This window comes from Protopterus annectens, chromosome 5.part0, assembly GCF_019279795.1.
Source record: "Protopterus annectens isolate FY-2018-M chromosome 5.part0, PAN1.0, whole genome shotgun sequence".
Classification (NCBI taxonomy): domain Eukaryota; kingdom Metazoa; phylum Chordata; order Ceratodontiformes; family Protopteridae; genus Protopterus; species Protopterus annectens.
The window spans coordinates 23,182,780-23,199,850 of NC_056735.1; positions in this window are offsets into that span (position 1 = coordinate 23,182,780).

A 17,071-nucleotide genomic window follows, 5' to 3' on the forward strand; every position below is an offset into this window, starting at 1 on the left:
GTCTTAAATTCCCCTAGTGATGTGAACATCCTCCATGAGGGCCTTACTCAAACTAATGACTGGTGCCAGGAGCATGGCCTTAAACTGAATGCCAAGGAATGCATCATTATCCCTTTCAGGGAAAATGGCATTACCACTAATTATCACATTAATGACACTGTACTAAGCACCAAGCAGTCGTGAAGGACGTGGGCACCCAGGTTGATAGCAACCTGACTTTTGACCACCACATTGCCTCCATTGTACGGAAGGCTTTCTACATGGCCCACCTCATAAATAAGGGTATTTCATTCAGGAACAAGGAGATCATAACATCCCTGCACTCCTCCCTTATCAGACCCGTTATCAAGTACAATGCCCCCTTTGGCATGTACCTTGCCAAGTGCATGCATCAGCTGGAGAGACCACAGGGGTTCCTGTTAAGGAAAATCCAGAGTCTCAAACACCTATGTTATACAGATAGGCTAAAAGCCCTGTCCCTCTACTCAGTCTCAAACAGACTGCTCAGAGCTGACCAGTGTTTGGAATACAAGGCCATCTTAGATGCAGCCTTGATGGACTTGTTGAATATCTGTAAGTCTAAATTCACTCAGGCAACCCACACGCAAGGCCTAAACCTGGTCTGTGACGTTAATAGAACTTGTTGGTGGATAGATTTGTGTCCCAGAGACTCCCCTCGTCTGTGAAATAGACTCCTCCTCCATGTTAAGCAGAGTACCTCTCTAGCCCTCTTTAAGTGGAATCTGGACAACTGAATGGGAAACTGAAAATACACCCCTGGGATCCCAGCTTTGTCTTTGCTGGACAGGGGAAACAGATGCTGACTTTGTGGGAACATGGGCGAAATTCTCGGCTAGGGTTATAAGTGCCTCTTGACCAATAGCCTAGTATCATCCTATGAACCTATGGTCACACTTGCTGTAAAAGACAAGTGCCCCAAATCCCACTAGCCCCATTCTACTTAAGTTCTTAGCCCTCTCAGGATCTGACCCTGACTATGAAACCCTAACTCTAACTCTGAAACTGCCACCCAGTTTATAACCAAACTTCTCCCTCCACCCTACTTCCCTAAACCTAAAATCCCTGATCAGTCTTTAAACCTAACACTCTATTCTCCCTCCCTAACCCTAAACTACAAGATTTAATCTTTAAGCCTGAAACTCTAATCCATGTCTCTAATCCAAAACTCCCTGTTGCTCCCTAGCCTTAAACTCCACTCCCGCTTCCTAACACTAAACTTCCTTCCTTGTCCCTAACCTTAAAACTCCCTTCCCACTCTGTAATCTAACTCTACTTCCCAATTATTGTCTGAAACCCTAATCAACACTCCCATCCCCCTCCACTCCCTTCCTATGACTGAATTACTTACGCTGCTCAAACTCGTAGAATGTGTTGGGATAAGGTGCGGTACCTGCCTACCAGAACTCATATTAGAGTCTGAGTAAGACCGGCAGCCTGTATGAGCTACAAAATGCTCTAGTGTCTGCCTTTGAGGACTGGGACTCTAGCACTTGTAGGACAGCCAATTGACACATTGTTAATAATAGTAAACTCATCAACAAAGCTGGTTAACTGCTTTGTAGTATAACAATAAGTGCAGCTTTTTGAAAAAGAGTTTTGATTCTAATATCAGGAACTTTCTTGAGAAAGAAAATTAAAGAAACAAGAACTATTTTGTCTATACACTCATGAAATAAACTCTGCTTTTTAAAGGCATAAAGATGAAAGCTGTAATGAGTTTAATCTATATGGTAAAACAGCTAAATTTCATGAGAGTTTAACTATACATAGCAATGGGTCTAACAATCAGTCAGAAATTAAATGTTTTTCAGGTACAGTGTCTCATTGCACATAAACATTTTCAGTCAGATTAATAAAAATGTTAACTTGCAGTACAAGAGATGCAGATGTGATTTTAAGTGCCTCAGCATATGAATTACAGTGGAGATCAGTGATGTTACCTCAGCATCCTATCATCAAAGAAGTTCACGTGATATCACATATAAGAAACAAATAAGGATATATCACATAATAAAAACAGTACAAGAATGCAAAAAATCAGCAGTGTTTAGACAACGGGCAGGATTCACGAAGCCTCCATGTAAGAGTTACAAGTCTTACACGGAGGCTGCAGTTAAACGGTGTGACATCAGCATGCCATGCATATTCATGAGGGCATGCTGACTCACACCCAAGGCTAACACGGTCCGTGTAAGAAAGTAGGGGGCGTGTCCGCAGGGCGAGTCCTGCAAACGGACACGCCCCCTGAAGAGTAACAGTCCCGAAAGTAAACCCCCACGAGAGAGTCTGCGTAAATGTCAACAAACACAACACAACACATGCCCCCACAGATTATAAACATAAAATGTAACAATGAACATGTTATATTTTTTTTATAAGTTTTAAAGATGTTTGCCCGTAATTGCGCTCGTTTGCGCGGGCATGCCCGTCGCTTAGCCACAGTTAGCAGTCAGTGGAAAAGCATATAAGATCTAAATATGCAAAGTAAGCCAAAAAGCAATAGCGTAGCGGTAGAGACATCGGCTGAAGAGGAGACAGTCACGGTTCGAGCCCCAACAACATCAATTTTTTTTTCAAGTGAAATAAGCAAGAAACAATTCCCTGACATATATGTACATATATATAATTATATTTTATGCAAAATGTAATGAAAAGGGCCATGTATTTTGAAGAAATGTGAGATAATAAAAAAAAGAAAATGTCAGAAGTGCCTATAGCTGAGCTACGCTCTAACAAGCTGAGTATATCTGCCCGTAGGTGAGCAATGGTTTAACAGGTGTAAAATGAGTGCCCGGGGTTGAGCAGCATTTTAACATGCTGAAACTGTATGCCTGTAGCTGAGCTGAGCGTAATATGCATGCTGACAGCCAAATGACGAGTAAACCAGCTTAACCCGTTTGCGCGGAGCTGCGCACCGCACCAACAAGCTTACCGGTGGGCAACGTTGAGCAAGCTATATCAAAACTGCCTTTACACAGACACACCTCCTAGCCTGTGTAGACAGTCATAAAATAAAAAAAGCAATGGCCAGACTCGAACACAGAATACCATGCACCATAGTCAAAGTACTGAACCACTAAGCCATGACAGTTGCTCTTAGAAATGCAGTATTAGCATATATATAGGAATGAATGGAAAGAGAAGCATGACAAAGCAGGTTTTGTGAATCTGATACATTTCTAAAATGGCCAATCACAGATAAGTGCGGGAAAAACGGCATATATAAGCCCCATAAGCGGGAATACACAGCATAACCGATTGTGGAACCTATTTGCAGTCAGGATGGCAGGTGTAGGAGAGGGTAGTTGCTTCCGAGCACAGAGGTGGGGCATTGAGGAGTCCAAATATATGGTTTGGCTCCTCGTCCACGATCATGAGGCCCAACTCATGCAGGGCCAGGTCCTGTGGGGAGCATACAAGGCTGAGGCGTGGGACCGGTTGGCACATGATCTCACCAGTGCCACAGGAATACCAAGGACTGGTGAACAGGTCCATCACCAACATGCAGACCTGAAGAGACGGAAGCAGGACCAAATGAACCGTTGGATCCAGGAGGCCCGGCAAATGCCCAACGCCCCACTACTGAGTAAGTTACATGTAATTATTTATGTAAGAAATTAACCTAGCTGATATTATGGAGATGTGTATTCCAATATTACTTCATTTATATTACAGCTGCAGGTGTCCGTTCTGCGAATCGTCAATCCTATGCCGATAGGCTTGTGCGGTTGCGCCACCAGGCAGGTTAGTAATTCTCTCCCTGTAACTCTTAAAAAATATAAGTATGACAGCTTACAAAAGAGTGCAGTGTAGTCACTTATTAATAAAAAGTTTAAGTAACAGTGTAAGAGAGATTCTGCTAGTACTGTGTGATTACATAAGTGTGATGCAGCCTGTAATCCAAAAATAAAAATGAAACAAGTCTGAAATAAAGATGTTCCACCTGTAATTTAATAGTACATAACCTGCAGCAGGCTGTAAATTACAGCTACACAAGCTGAGTACAACACGTGTGAAATATATCCCCATTTAAAATCTGAAACATGACACAAGTGAGACTGTTGGAAAGGATTGTTGTAACCAAGTAAAACATGTCAATAAAGCCCAGAATTAAGTACCATCCTGAATTGTTCATAGGTTCATAGGTTGGTACTAGGCTATCAGCCCTAGGGCCTATACAAGCCTAGCCATAACAATTCCCTGGCTATTTCTTCCCACATTATTTACTTTCCTGGACCCCTGTCTAGCAGGGTGACTGACGTGATCCCTGGGGTGAATTTCCTTTCTCCCATCCAATCGTCAAGGTTCCTCTTGAAGAGGTCCAAAGAGGCACTCTGCTTGACATGTATGGGCAATCTGTTCCAGAGTCTGGGGAGTCTCTGGGTCAGGAACCTATCCCTCCAGCATGTTTTGTTTATTGTGATGACAAGGTTTAGATTCCTGGAGCGTGTAGCTCTGAGGGATTGGGATTTCTTTGTGTAGCATGTCCAACAGCTCTGGGTTTGACATGGCCTTGTATGTTAAGCAGAGATCGCCTCTGAGTAGACGATATGTGACAGAGTATAGCTGGAGTTTTTAAGGCGGTCAGCGAGGGCATCTGCTTTAGGCCTGTGATTCTTTTAGTGAGGTATTTCTGAGGCCTTTCCAGTTGTTGCAGATGTCTTGAGAGGTACATACCAAATGGGGCGTTGTATTCTATAATGGGTCTAATGAGGGATGAGTACAGAGGGACAATGAACTCCCTTTACATGGATGAAAACCCCTTCGTGATGAGGTGTGCCACATAGAAGGATTTCCTGACTGTTGTGGTGATGTGGTTATCGAAGGTGAGACCACTGTCCACCTGTGTCCCTAAGTCTCTTATCACACTTTCTGTGTTTAGTGTACTGCCACCTATATGGTAATTCATGGATACATGTTTTTTCCCAAAGGGGATAACAATACATTTCTTGGCATTGAGCTTGAGCCCATGGCTCTGGCACCAAGCATCTGTTTCTGTAAGGCCCTTTTGTAGAGTATCCACATCATTTTGGGATTTAATAATGGCTCCCAGTTTGCAGTCATCTGCAAACTTTGTTAGCCAGAGTCCCATAGTGTTGACCTGTACTTCAGAGAAGTAGATGCCAAACAAGAGCGGCCCCAGGACTGAACCCTGAGGTACTCCACTTGTCACTTGTCTGGAGCTGGATATGGAGTCGGCTACTTTTACAGTGTGGGTTCTATCAGTAAGCCATTTAGCAACCCATTGGGTGACATAGGGATTAATGCCCAACTTAGTAAGTTCATCTATGATTCCAGAGTGGGGGATGGTGTCAAAGGCCTTGGCAAGGTCTAGATAGGCTGTGTGGACCACCTTACCCTTGTCCATGGCTCTGGAGACTGATTCAAAGAAGTCAATCAGGTTCAGGAGACATGATCGGCCCTTCACAAACCCAAACTGGGTGGGGTCCAGTGTTTGAAGGTTGCCAATGTCTTTGTTTATAAGTTCCATGATAATACGCTCCATGGCCTTGCAGATAAGGCTTGTCAGACTGATGGGACGGTAGTTTCCGGGATCCAAGTTGGATCCCCCCTTGTGGATTGGGATAACTGTAGCTCTGTGCCACTCAGTGGGCACGAAACCTGAGGTGAGGCTATGATTAAACATGACACTTAGGTGAGGTGCCAGTTCATATTGTAGTTCATGTAGTACACAGCCCGGGATGTCATCTGGTCTCATGGATGCTGTATTCTTGGCTTTAGAGAGTGCGTTTTGTACCTGTGTGGCCGTTATTACTGGAATTTGGCAATCTTCCGGTATTGAGATGGGCCATTTAGGGGGTGAGAGGGGGGTGAGGTTGGCACTGAATCGATCTGCCAGGATATTGGCAATATCATTTGGATCAGTATATTTAATGCCATTCTGTTTTAGCTCAGAGCAGATCTGAGCATTGCCATTTAGATTCTTGACATAGTTATAGAATGCTTTGTGGTTGTCTTTGGAATCTTTGGCAATTTTATTTTCATAACTAGCTTTGGAGGATTTTATGAGGCATCTCAGTTTCTTACTGAGGCTAGTAAGGGAGTTTTTTGCATCCTGGGATTTTCCTCTTTTCTGCAAAAGTTTCTTCCTTTTGTTGTAAAGTTTGTTTATGGCAGGGGACCACCAGATTGGCTTCCTTTTTTTGGAAATATAAAATATAAATAATAATATAAAAAATATATTTGTAAAAATAAAACAAGTGAGAGTGTGAGAAAGAGGTATGAATCCACCAAGAAAGTTGTAATAACTCCTGAATAAAGTATATTGCAGTCAGTACAGAATGAAATGAATGTGACAGGCACAACCAAAGAGTGAAATGTGTGCAATAAAGTACTGAAGCTGGAATGTCTGTCCCACAATTTGGATATGTTGCTGTACCTTTGCAGTATGCAGATAGTATGGTTGTATGAAATACCAAACATCCACAGTTGTCTAGAGCCATATAAATCAAATGTAGCAGGATGCTGTAGCTGAACAGAGCCAGATATGAACGTGTATGAATAAAAATGCGATGTATATTAATGTAGCAGTAACATTCCCATCACCAGCATGCCTAAGTTTACACATAGGAAACTGTAGTCAGACCTGTAGGGTGTAAATATCTGCAGCTAGTAGAAATGTACAGCATATGTATAGGTATTTGAAGTTGTTAATGAAATATTTCTTCACCCTACCCTATAACCACAAATAACCCATTCCACTTGAAGTGGGTATGTGTATTCACAATTAATTCCCCTGGACATTTGTCCTGTTGGTTCATACATATTTGCATGTATGTTGATGCATGTGCCCTGTTCATACATCCAAACCTGATGGCCTGTTGCCATCAATCAACCCTGCATGCTGTTGGATTATGTACTGTTGCTCAAATTATGCATGTGTTATGCTTGCTGTTCAATGTCTTGAATTTATGGGTGTTTAGTTAATGGGAATACTAATGCATGCTGTTACAACTAATTGTGAATGGTATTGTTTGTTACTAACCCAAACTGTCATAAAATATTGCAAAACATAGGATGACAGGGAAGGCGGGTTCCAGCGGACCCACCTCTCCCACCTCAGCTGGCGAGTGCACCTGGCACTAGTGCCCAGGCCGGACCCTCCTCCGGTGGCCCTGTGCCACCTTCGGGTGGAAGTGCTGCACGGGATGGGGCTCGTCCCCCCTCTGCAAGCGTGGTCAGAGGAGACCGTCCAATCACCCTCTGTAGTGTCCGGACTGTGGTGCGTAGGGAGATCAGGCATTCTGTGCTTGAGTCCCTACGCCAGCTTGAGGAATGGGTGGCACAACTCACGGGCGTGCCTGCTGCCCGTCCTACACAGCCCCCAGCACAGCCCCGTCCTGGGCAGTGAAGGCACAGTGGCAACTGCCCATGGGTGGGGATCTCAGTTCCACTGTTGCCATCTGTGGGCTCATGGGCTCGAGATATCCAAACATCCGTCCCCGTCAATTGTGTTTCCCCCCCACATGCGTCATACACCACCCCTGTATGCGTCTTGTTTGTCTTGTCTGTTAACCTCCCCTACCTACCTCCCCAACTATATCAACTTCCCGTAACTGACATTCCACTCTCACCTGAAAAAAAAAAAAAAAAGGGCACTCTGTTCCCGCAAAAAAGTTACGCCCCATACATAGCTGCCCATTTCGCAGACATGTCTGCTGGACATGTGAACTGGCAATTACAATTGGCTGTACAACAAATTTTGTTGTCCTCACCCCTCTCTCAGGGGTGGAAGGTTTCAAATTTCACACCAAATTACACATGTATGCACAGCTGTTGCTGATAAAGAAATGTGCAGCTATGGGCCTTTCCTACACCCTTACTGCAAATCCCAAGCTTGTTTCCCTACTGCCCTTCCCTCTTTGTGACCCCTTTTTCACCACTTTTCTGTCTCCCCATTTTCATTTCTTTCAAAGAAATTAGCGCGGGTGTGCGCAAGAGTAAGCACTTTTAAGCAGTTGTAAGCGGGTATGCGCTTGTGTGCACTTAGCTACGCGTGTGTGCGCGAAGCTAAACGCCATTGCGCATGCGTGAGCTCCGAGCAAACCAGCACTAACCCGCTTACAACTGCTTAAAAGTGCCTTAGTCACTCTGAATGACAAGGCCTGTAGTCTGCTTAGAAGCAAAATAAAATCCCACTGTCAATCCCGAACCCAGGACCTTGGAAACAGTAGTCTGCTTGTCTTACCACTAAGCCATGACTGCTATACAAGAACATTGTGCTGAAAGAAATATATCGTGAAATAGTAGGAATGAATGTAAAGGGAATATAGGATGTCTAGTACACAAAACATGTCATGTATATTTACTGTCAAATCTAGTGGATTTGTATAATATTAGTGTGTGAAGAGAAACAGCCATGCTAGTTGGTAGCTAGTAGGTAATGATATCACACATTACACAGTATTACTAGTCTTAGGTGTCAGTTTACATACACACTGAGAAGAGGAAACTGGAGGAAGGAATACTCAGGTTACAGTACAACATGCATTGCAGTGTCTACAACACAGCCTGAAATATGAGAGACATACCAACCTTTACACTCACAGAACAGTGTCCACAGCATACCAGCATGGTCCCCACCCTGATAATCTGAAAGGGCTATGCCTACCTAACATACCTTTTTATAGCACTGTCCTGAAATCACAGTGAGAACTGCAATCACTACACAACAGGCTGCATGCAATTAGTAAATGCTGGCTAACAATTGGTACAGAGGCCATCACATGGATATGTGCAGATACCTACAAAAGCATCCTGTACTCCCAGTCCACACATGCAATACTTTTATTGCACCCTCTGGAGGTAGAGAGAGAGAGAGAGAGAGAAAAAATTTAAAACAGCAAAACAAACAAGTTGTCATCACAACCTGACACTGCCAAGCCAAACTGAAGCTGGCAAGAGAAGCAGCAGCAGGCCAACCATCACAAAGCCAACGCAAACAGCTGTAACAAACACAGGTAATGTAAAGTAATAATATAATAGTCTACATACTGTGAACCCTGTATATGTGTTATTGGTCTGTATCTATGTATATGAAGATGTCCATAGGGCAGGGGACATACTACAAATGTCACTGAAGGCTGTACATACATATGTATGTGAAGGTAACTATGTGCACATATCAATGTAGGTTGTAGTGCAATGTACAATGTAGGTTGTACAGTAATGGATGTTTATCAGTACGTTAGTGTGTGTATACATATGTGTAAATAAAAAGGTTTATATATATATATATATATCTATCATATGTATACGTATGTATATCGATATATGTATGTATATATATATATATATATATAATATGCATATATGTATACATAGATAGAGAGGGATGTAGGAATACATAGACATATATAGATAGAATATGTACATACATATATTTGTAATACACACATACATATATAGATATATGTAGATACATATACAGACAGATCTGACTGTCTACAGATATGTCTGTATATGACTATCTCTCTCTCTCTGTCCCACCCCCCCCCTCTCTCTCTCTCCCTCCATATCTATATCTATATCTATATCTATATATATATATATATATATATATATATATATATATATATATATATATAGAGAGAGAGAGAGTGAGGCACATGTGTGCAGATGTATTGCAACAGGTGCCTGGTGACAAAGGCATGGAGTGAACACCAGTGTGGATACTGGAGTACCATACTCCATTCCAAAACACTTACACCAGTAACCACCACATATGGGCTTGCCTGCCCACCACTGCATGTGTCAGGGGGGAACAGGGGCAACAAGTGTACAGTAGGCTCCTCATTGATATTCACAGTGGCACACTAGTCCTGTAATACCTGTACATGGTATGTGTCAGCAGACATGGTGTGTCAGCTATGGACATGTAGGTCACTCTACCCCTCTACACCCCACAATGTCCTACATGGTATGTACCTCCTATGACAGCTACAGATATGGAGAAGGACACAGTCATACGTAAGAAACTGTGACAATGCACTCAAACACATTACCTATGCAGAGTGCCTGACAAGACCACAGAGCGCACCCATACTACCTACATAGAAGTTACCACTGCTGGATATACATAGATGTTAAGTTGTCTATCTCGCCTTCATTCTTGCTGGATGGGTTCAGAGCCGACCTCGGCTCCAACTCGGCCACTCTAAAAGCTTGAGAGTTGGTTCCTCCGGCTCGAGGCTGCCCCTATATCCCACAATGCTAGGCGTGAATTACCTCAGATCTCGTTTGCCGCTACAGCGATTGAGGTGTGTTTTCTACCGGCTCCAGGTTAGTTAAAATTAGATTAGTTTAATAACTCTTAAACTTACGCTAGCTTAGGTTATCCCTTTTGTTACCCTTAGTGTAGTGGATATTATCCCTTCTACCTTTTTATCCAGCCCCTTTTTCTCAAGAACTAATAAGTTCTTTCCTTAGGCCTTCGGGCCCTTCCTTCCTTCCCTTAGAGTGTGTATGTGTTTTGGTTAGGAATTTTTAACTTAACTTACCTTTCAGAAGTTTTGTTTTAAATAATTCTACTTAGATTTCTAACAGTGTAATCTGTGTGTGTGTGTTACTGTGTGTGGTTACACTTCGGTTCCTTGAAAATGTCCAAGGATTCAAAGGTCTCAGGCTTCAAGAAGTGTGACTCGTGCTGTCAGAAAATGTCTCTGACAGACGGTCACACTTCTTGTGTGTACTGCCTGGGACCTTTACCTGCAGGACTCTTGTGCTGTATGCCATGGCTTCAGCCCTAGAGTCCTGCAGGAAAGAAGAAACAAACTCATATTAAGGGGTTTGCTTAAGCCTGAAGGTTCCCTTTCTGCTACATCGGGAAAACCTTCTAAGGCTTCCAAGACCTCGGCTCCAGCTTCAGAGTCGAGGCCTAAGGCTTCGGCTGCTGCTTCATCGGCTCTGGCTGGAGCCGATGAGTCTTGACTACAGTATCTGGTTCCTCGCTCCGGCCGGAGCCGAGGCATTAGAGATTCCTGGGTCGGCTCCGATCAGACCATCGGAGCCGACATCTAGAAAGAGATCGAGGTCACCATCCCTTGGCTCCATTCATTCGGCTCAAGCGTCTCCCTTGCTGTCTGAACGGAGCTACAGATCTCACTCCTCCAGGTCATCGAGGCTCTCAGATCATGACCTCCAGAGGGTAGTGAGTCAACTTTTAAAGTCCGAGGCACTGGCCCTAATGCTCCAGAGCCCGACTCATCAGTCGATGCCTCAACTTATTCCTATAAATATTCCTCCTCCGACTCCTTTGAGTTCGGAGCCGGGGCATTTCGGGACCAAGACTGTGGTAGCGTCGGAGCCGATACAATTGTCTTCAGCTCCGTCGTCGGCTCCGATTTCTTCTTTTGAAGAATCTCGGCGCCGAGCTTCCCTCGTCGGCTCCGAGGGGGTGAGTGGCATCGGACCCTTGTCCGACCCCCCTCTCCCTCTCGGTGCTTCGGCACTGGTGAGTTCGGCTCCGACATCGGCCTCGGAGCCATCTCTGTCGGTGCCGAGGGAGGTTCTCAGCTTCGAGCGGGACCTCTGGCTCTGCCAGACAGGGTGCTCGAGGTCATGCGGACTGTGTTGGAACCTTGTTCGACTCCACAGTCGGCTCCGTCCGCCCCTCCCTCTTCGGTGCCTTTGGTTATGTCGACTCACTCCCTCATCCCAGACCGCAGAGAGCCAGCTCCTCAAGAATCCCCTGTGGGGATCTCATCCTCTTCCGAGCCCTCCCCTGAATTGGCAGGGGAGCCCCCTAGGAAGAGAAAGTGTAAGAGGAAGCACATAGACTCACCTGAGTCTGTCACCTCTAACACAGATTTAGAGGATTCCGAGGGTTCCCCACATTCCCCTTCTGAAGATGTCTCCTTCGCAGACATTCTAGAGATCCTGAAACACAGCGCAAATTGGCCAGCCCTTAACCCTTCGGAGGATGAATCTGTGTATCTTGAGGCGTTTGGCTCTCGCCCTTCCACCTCCTGGGTGTCCCCCCTTTGATCCCCTCATGCAGGTGGTGGCAAAGAAGGCCTGGACGGCTCCTGATTCAGTGGACCCCACCCCCAGGAGACCTTCAAAATTTATAACAGCACCAACTGATAAACAATTTCTAACAAAAGGTGTTTCTGTGGATGCTATGGTGGTAGCTGCTGCCACCAAGAAGGAACTAGCTGATCCTTCAGTGCCTGTTCATCCCCCTAACAAAGAATCTAGGTCTATGGACAGGTATGGGAAGTGGATGTTTTCGTCAGCGACCTTTGCAATGCGTTCGCTGAACTACCGATGCCATTTCACCCGTCTCCAGAGAGACTTGATCAAGGAAGCGAGTGAGATGTTGAAGGATACTACAGCTGCAGATTTTCAGGACAAAATGAACACCCAGCTGACTACCCTTAATTCGATAGCTAACTCCTCCATGCGCCTCCTTTCATATTCGGCTGATGGAGCGAGTAGAGCCGCAGGGACAGGTGTTGCCTTACGCCGGCATGCCTGGATGCGACTATGCAATTTTGCGGATCCTTTTAAAATGTCTTTCACTAACTCCCCGTTTGATGGATCATCTCTCTTTGGTCCTCAAGTGAAAGAAACCTTGACTAGGTGCGAGACGGATGGCAAAACTCTATCTGCCGGAGTCCGTTTTCTTCTCCTTCTTGGCCTTACCCCAATGGCCACAAAAGTGGGAAAATGTGGTTCCGCCATCAATCTCAAGGAATTTGCCTGATGCACAGAGTCGGTTCCCTCCAGAGGCAGAGGAGGGAACAATAATGGAAGACGCCGCGCTAGGGGCAGGGGGGGGCCGCAGAAGCAGGGGAAACGAGAAACCTTTTCCGATAAGCGCTGCCAGCATCCCTGAGTGTTGCCCGACTGTCCACCTTCGGAGGCAGTCGGGGAAGATTGTCACTGTACCCAGAAGCCTGGCTATCCCTGACTCAAGACAAGTGGGTACAGTCCATCATTTCGAAGGCTATTCCAATCCCTTCGTCGCATCCCAAACCAATCAAAAATTCCCTTCCAGATGTTCCACCGCTCAAAGGGATCTTGCAGCTTTGGAAATTTCAAAGCTGCTTGCAAAAGAGCAATTCAGCCAGTTCCAGCAGACCAGCTAGGATCCGGAATCTACTCCAGGTTCTTTTAGTTCCAAAGAAAACAGGGGACTGGAGACCAATTTTGGATCTCAGTATCTTGAACAAGTCAGTCAAGAAAACAAGATTTCGGATGGTCACGCTGCAGTCCATCCTCCCCGTATTGGGAAAGAGAAACTGGATGTGCTCTATAGACCTTCAGGATGCGTACTATCACATAAAATGAACAGACGCCCAGAAGATTCCTCCACTTCAGGCTGGGAACCAGTCATTTTCAATTCAGGGCCCTGCCCTTTGGTCTCACCACTGCCCCGGGTGTTTACCAAATGCATGGCAGTGGTAGCTTCTCACCTGAGACGTCAAGGATTCCAGGTGTTTCCATATTTGGATGACTGGCTCCTCACAGCTCCCACCAAGCATCTTCTTCTAATGGCCAGGGACTACACCTTTCGCATTTGTCAAAATTTAGGCATTTCAATAAATTGCGAAAAGTCTGTTTTGTCGCCTTGTCACTATTACCTTCATAGGCAAATCTAGACACAGTCAACATGTCTGCGAGACTAACAGATCAAAGAATAACAGACATACACAAACTGGTCTCGCTTCTCTTCAGCAGCAACAGAATCAAAGCCAGGTTAGTTCTGAAAGTATTGGGGATTATGGCTGCCATACCTCTGCTTCCATTAGCCAGATTCCACATGAGAATCCTTCAATGGATGCTCTTCACGCAATGGTCATACCAGCAACTCCCGATGTCCCACACCATTATGATTACGCAAACATGCAGAAATCATCTTCTGTGGTGGATGTCTTCCCCTCAGCTTTTCTTGGGAAGACCCTTTGTTCCTTCCCCTCCGGTTGCTACTCTGACAACGGACGCCTCCCTGATCGGGTGGGGGGGGCATTATCAGGGCAGGACTGTCCAGGGCACATGGCAACCAGACAAATGCCACTTGCACATAAATGTTCTAGGGATGAGAGCAGTGCTTTTAGCGTTGCAAGCCCTTCAAGACTCTCTTCCCTTGGGAACGATAGCAATCCAGACGGACAATATGTCTGTAGTGTGGTATATCAACAAACAAGGCGGAACCAGGTCCTATCCCCTATGTCGAGAAGCACTCAGACTGTGGCAATGGGCGATTTCTTCTCAGCGGTTTCTGATAGCAACGCACATCCCCGGGAAGTCCAATCAAATCGCGGACAAGTTGAGCAGAGCTATCCTCATGCCTCACGAGTGGTCTCTGAAATACTCTGTTGTGAGAGAAATTTTTCTCAAGTGGGGTCAGCCTTGCTGCGACCTTTTTGCTACTCCCCAAAACAGCAAGTGCAGAGATTATTTCACACTATTCCCGTTACCAGACCAGCCCAGCAGAGACGCTCTAGTCCAAGTTTGGCCCCAGGGATTTCTGTATGCATTTCCTCCCTTCCCACTGATCTCTCAAGTGATACAGAAAGCTATCGCTCAGAAGGCCTTATTGATCCTCATTGCTCCTTACTGGCCTCGGCAGGTTTGGTTCCCCTTTCTACATCAATTTCTATTGGAGCAACCTTGGCATCTGGACCTAGTTCCAGATCTTTTGATCCATCAATCGGGTCAGTTACATCGCCCTCCCTCTCTGAACCTCACTGCTTGGTTCCTCCAGTTCCAACCTTAGCCAGGCTTCCTCAAATATCTCACTCTGTTCGAGATATTTTGATAGCTTCCCACAAAACTTCCACTCGGAAAATTTATCTGAGTAAATGGAAACGTTTTGCCTATTGGGCTCAAGGAAGGGACTTAGATCCTTTCACTGCTCCCATCCATATGGTTCTTGATTTTCTAGCTGAACTCTTTCATGCAGGTTCTTCTCCTTCTACTCTCAAAGTTCAATTAGCAGCTATATCTAACTTTCATGTGGGCATTTCAGAGTCTGCCATAATGTCCCACAAGCTTTGCAAAGCCTTTTTGAAAGGAGTTTTTCTACTCAGACCTCCTATAAGAAATCCTCCTCCACCTTGGGACCTTAATTTAGTTCTCAGTTCTTTGATTCTTCCCCCTTTCGAACCTGCAGCTTCCTGTTCTTTAAAATTGCTATCATGGAAGACTCTCTTTCTGGTAGCTATTACTTCAGCCAGAAGAGTTTCAGAACTTCATGCATTCAGCTGTCGACCTCCTTATCTGTTGTTCCATAAGGACAGGGTATCTTTAGCAACGAACCCGTCCTTTTTACCTAAGATAGCCTCGGCGTCTAACCTAAATCAAAGCATTGACCTCCCTGTGTTTTTTCCAGAATATTCTAATAGGTCTGAACAAAAATTGCATTGGCTAGATGTTCACCGTCAGTTAAGGTACTATTTGGATAGAACCAAACAATTCAGAAAATCTGACCAACTTTTTGTCTCCTATGCAGAAGGCAGAAAGGGACTTTCAGTTTCAAAGGTATCATTATCTAGATGGCTAACATCTCTGATTTCCCTTGTTTATGAAATTAGACACCAAAAGCTGCCTAGCAAATCTAAAGCCCATTCCACCAGAGCTTTGGCTACTTCTATAGCCTTCCAAGACAGACTGCCTATTGACACCATTTGTGCAGCGGCTACTTGGGCTACTCCTCACACATTCATTTCTCATTATAAGTTGGATTTAGCTTCTAGACATAACTTTGGTTCCACTGTTCTCAAGAGTCTGTTCCGTTAGGACACCCGGGACAAGGTGCTAGGGACGCGGTCCCATCCAGCAAGAATGAAGGCGAGATAGACAACTTAACATATAGAAGTTATGTTCTTACCATAACGTTCCATGTTAGTTGTCTTCTTCTCGCCTTCTTTCTTGCGTCCCACCCTCCTTCCCCCTGGCCTGGACAGACCTAGAGGAGTTTGATTGTGACCTCTCTTTCTACCACCTCTTTGCGATAGGTATATGCTCTGCTGTGCATATTTCCTAGATCAGGCTTAGGTCACCCTTTCTCTTCCCCTTGTTTATAGAGGTGGAATTTTTCCAGTTTTCCTGGTTGTATTTTTAGCTGGGCCTAGCTCACAAACGAGATCTGAGGTAATTCACGCCTAGCATTGTGGGATATAGGGGCAGCCTCGAGCCGGTGGAACCAACTCTCGAGCTTTTAGAGTGGCAGTCGGGCAGGTCGGCTCCGAACCCATCCAGCAAGAAAGAAGGCGAGAAGAAGACAACTAACATGGAACGTTATGGTAAGAACATAACTTCTATTTAAGTCACACCCATGACAGTTGTCCAACAACCATGGTAACACCTCACAACATCCAAAACCTAAATGACCTATGTCTGTCGTCCTTGTCACCGCAGTAAAGAGCACATGGTGGAGGTACAGGTTCCTACCCACAGATAAAACATACCCTGGAGTAAACCACACAGCATTAAGAAGCAAGGCTCCCCATGAGTAGATGTCAGACATACCCCTGCTGAATGTTATGCAGATAGGTAATATGCCATATGAGTCACCCTGTGTAACTGTTTGACAGGAGCAGGTACGATCACATCACATGTCACAAAGGACAGGGTAGCATAATAGTATGCTGCTGTAGGCCCAGGGCCAATAGCATACTACCTACCTAAGACACAATGCACACCCACGAACCCATTGCAAACCAACTATGTGAGGTGGAATGAGTGTGCCAGTGACTGGGTGCATGTTATGTAATGGTGTGATTGCTCACCATGACTGTCTGTCTGTCATGGTAGTGTGTGTCCTTGGTGTGAGGCCAGAGACAGATATGTGAGGTGTTGCGATCCAAACATACTACATTGCCATATGTTGTGCTGTGTTACCCTGTATGTGACTGCGGTGTAGGTAGGGTTATGGCAAGTAAGAGTAGTGTGCATTACCAGTGAAATATGTAACGTGCATTGCATGCAGTGCATGGGTTGATAATGTTCCCCATACAGTACCTTGATACAAACCCCCAGTGTGAGGTTGTGCATTGGACCTGAATCAGTGTGCTGACTGCTG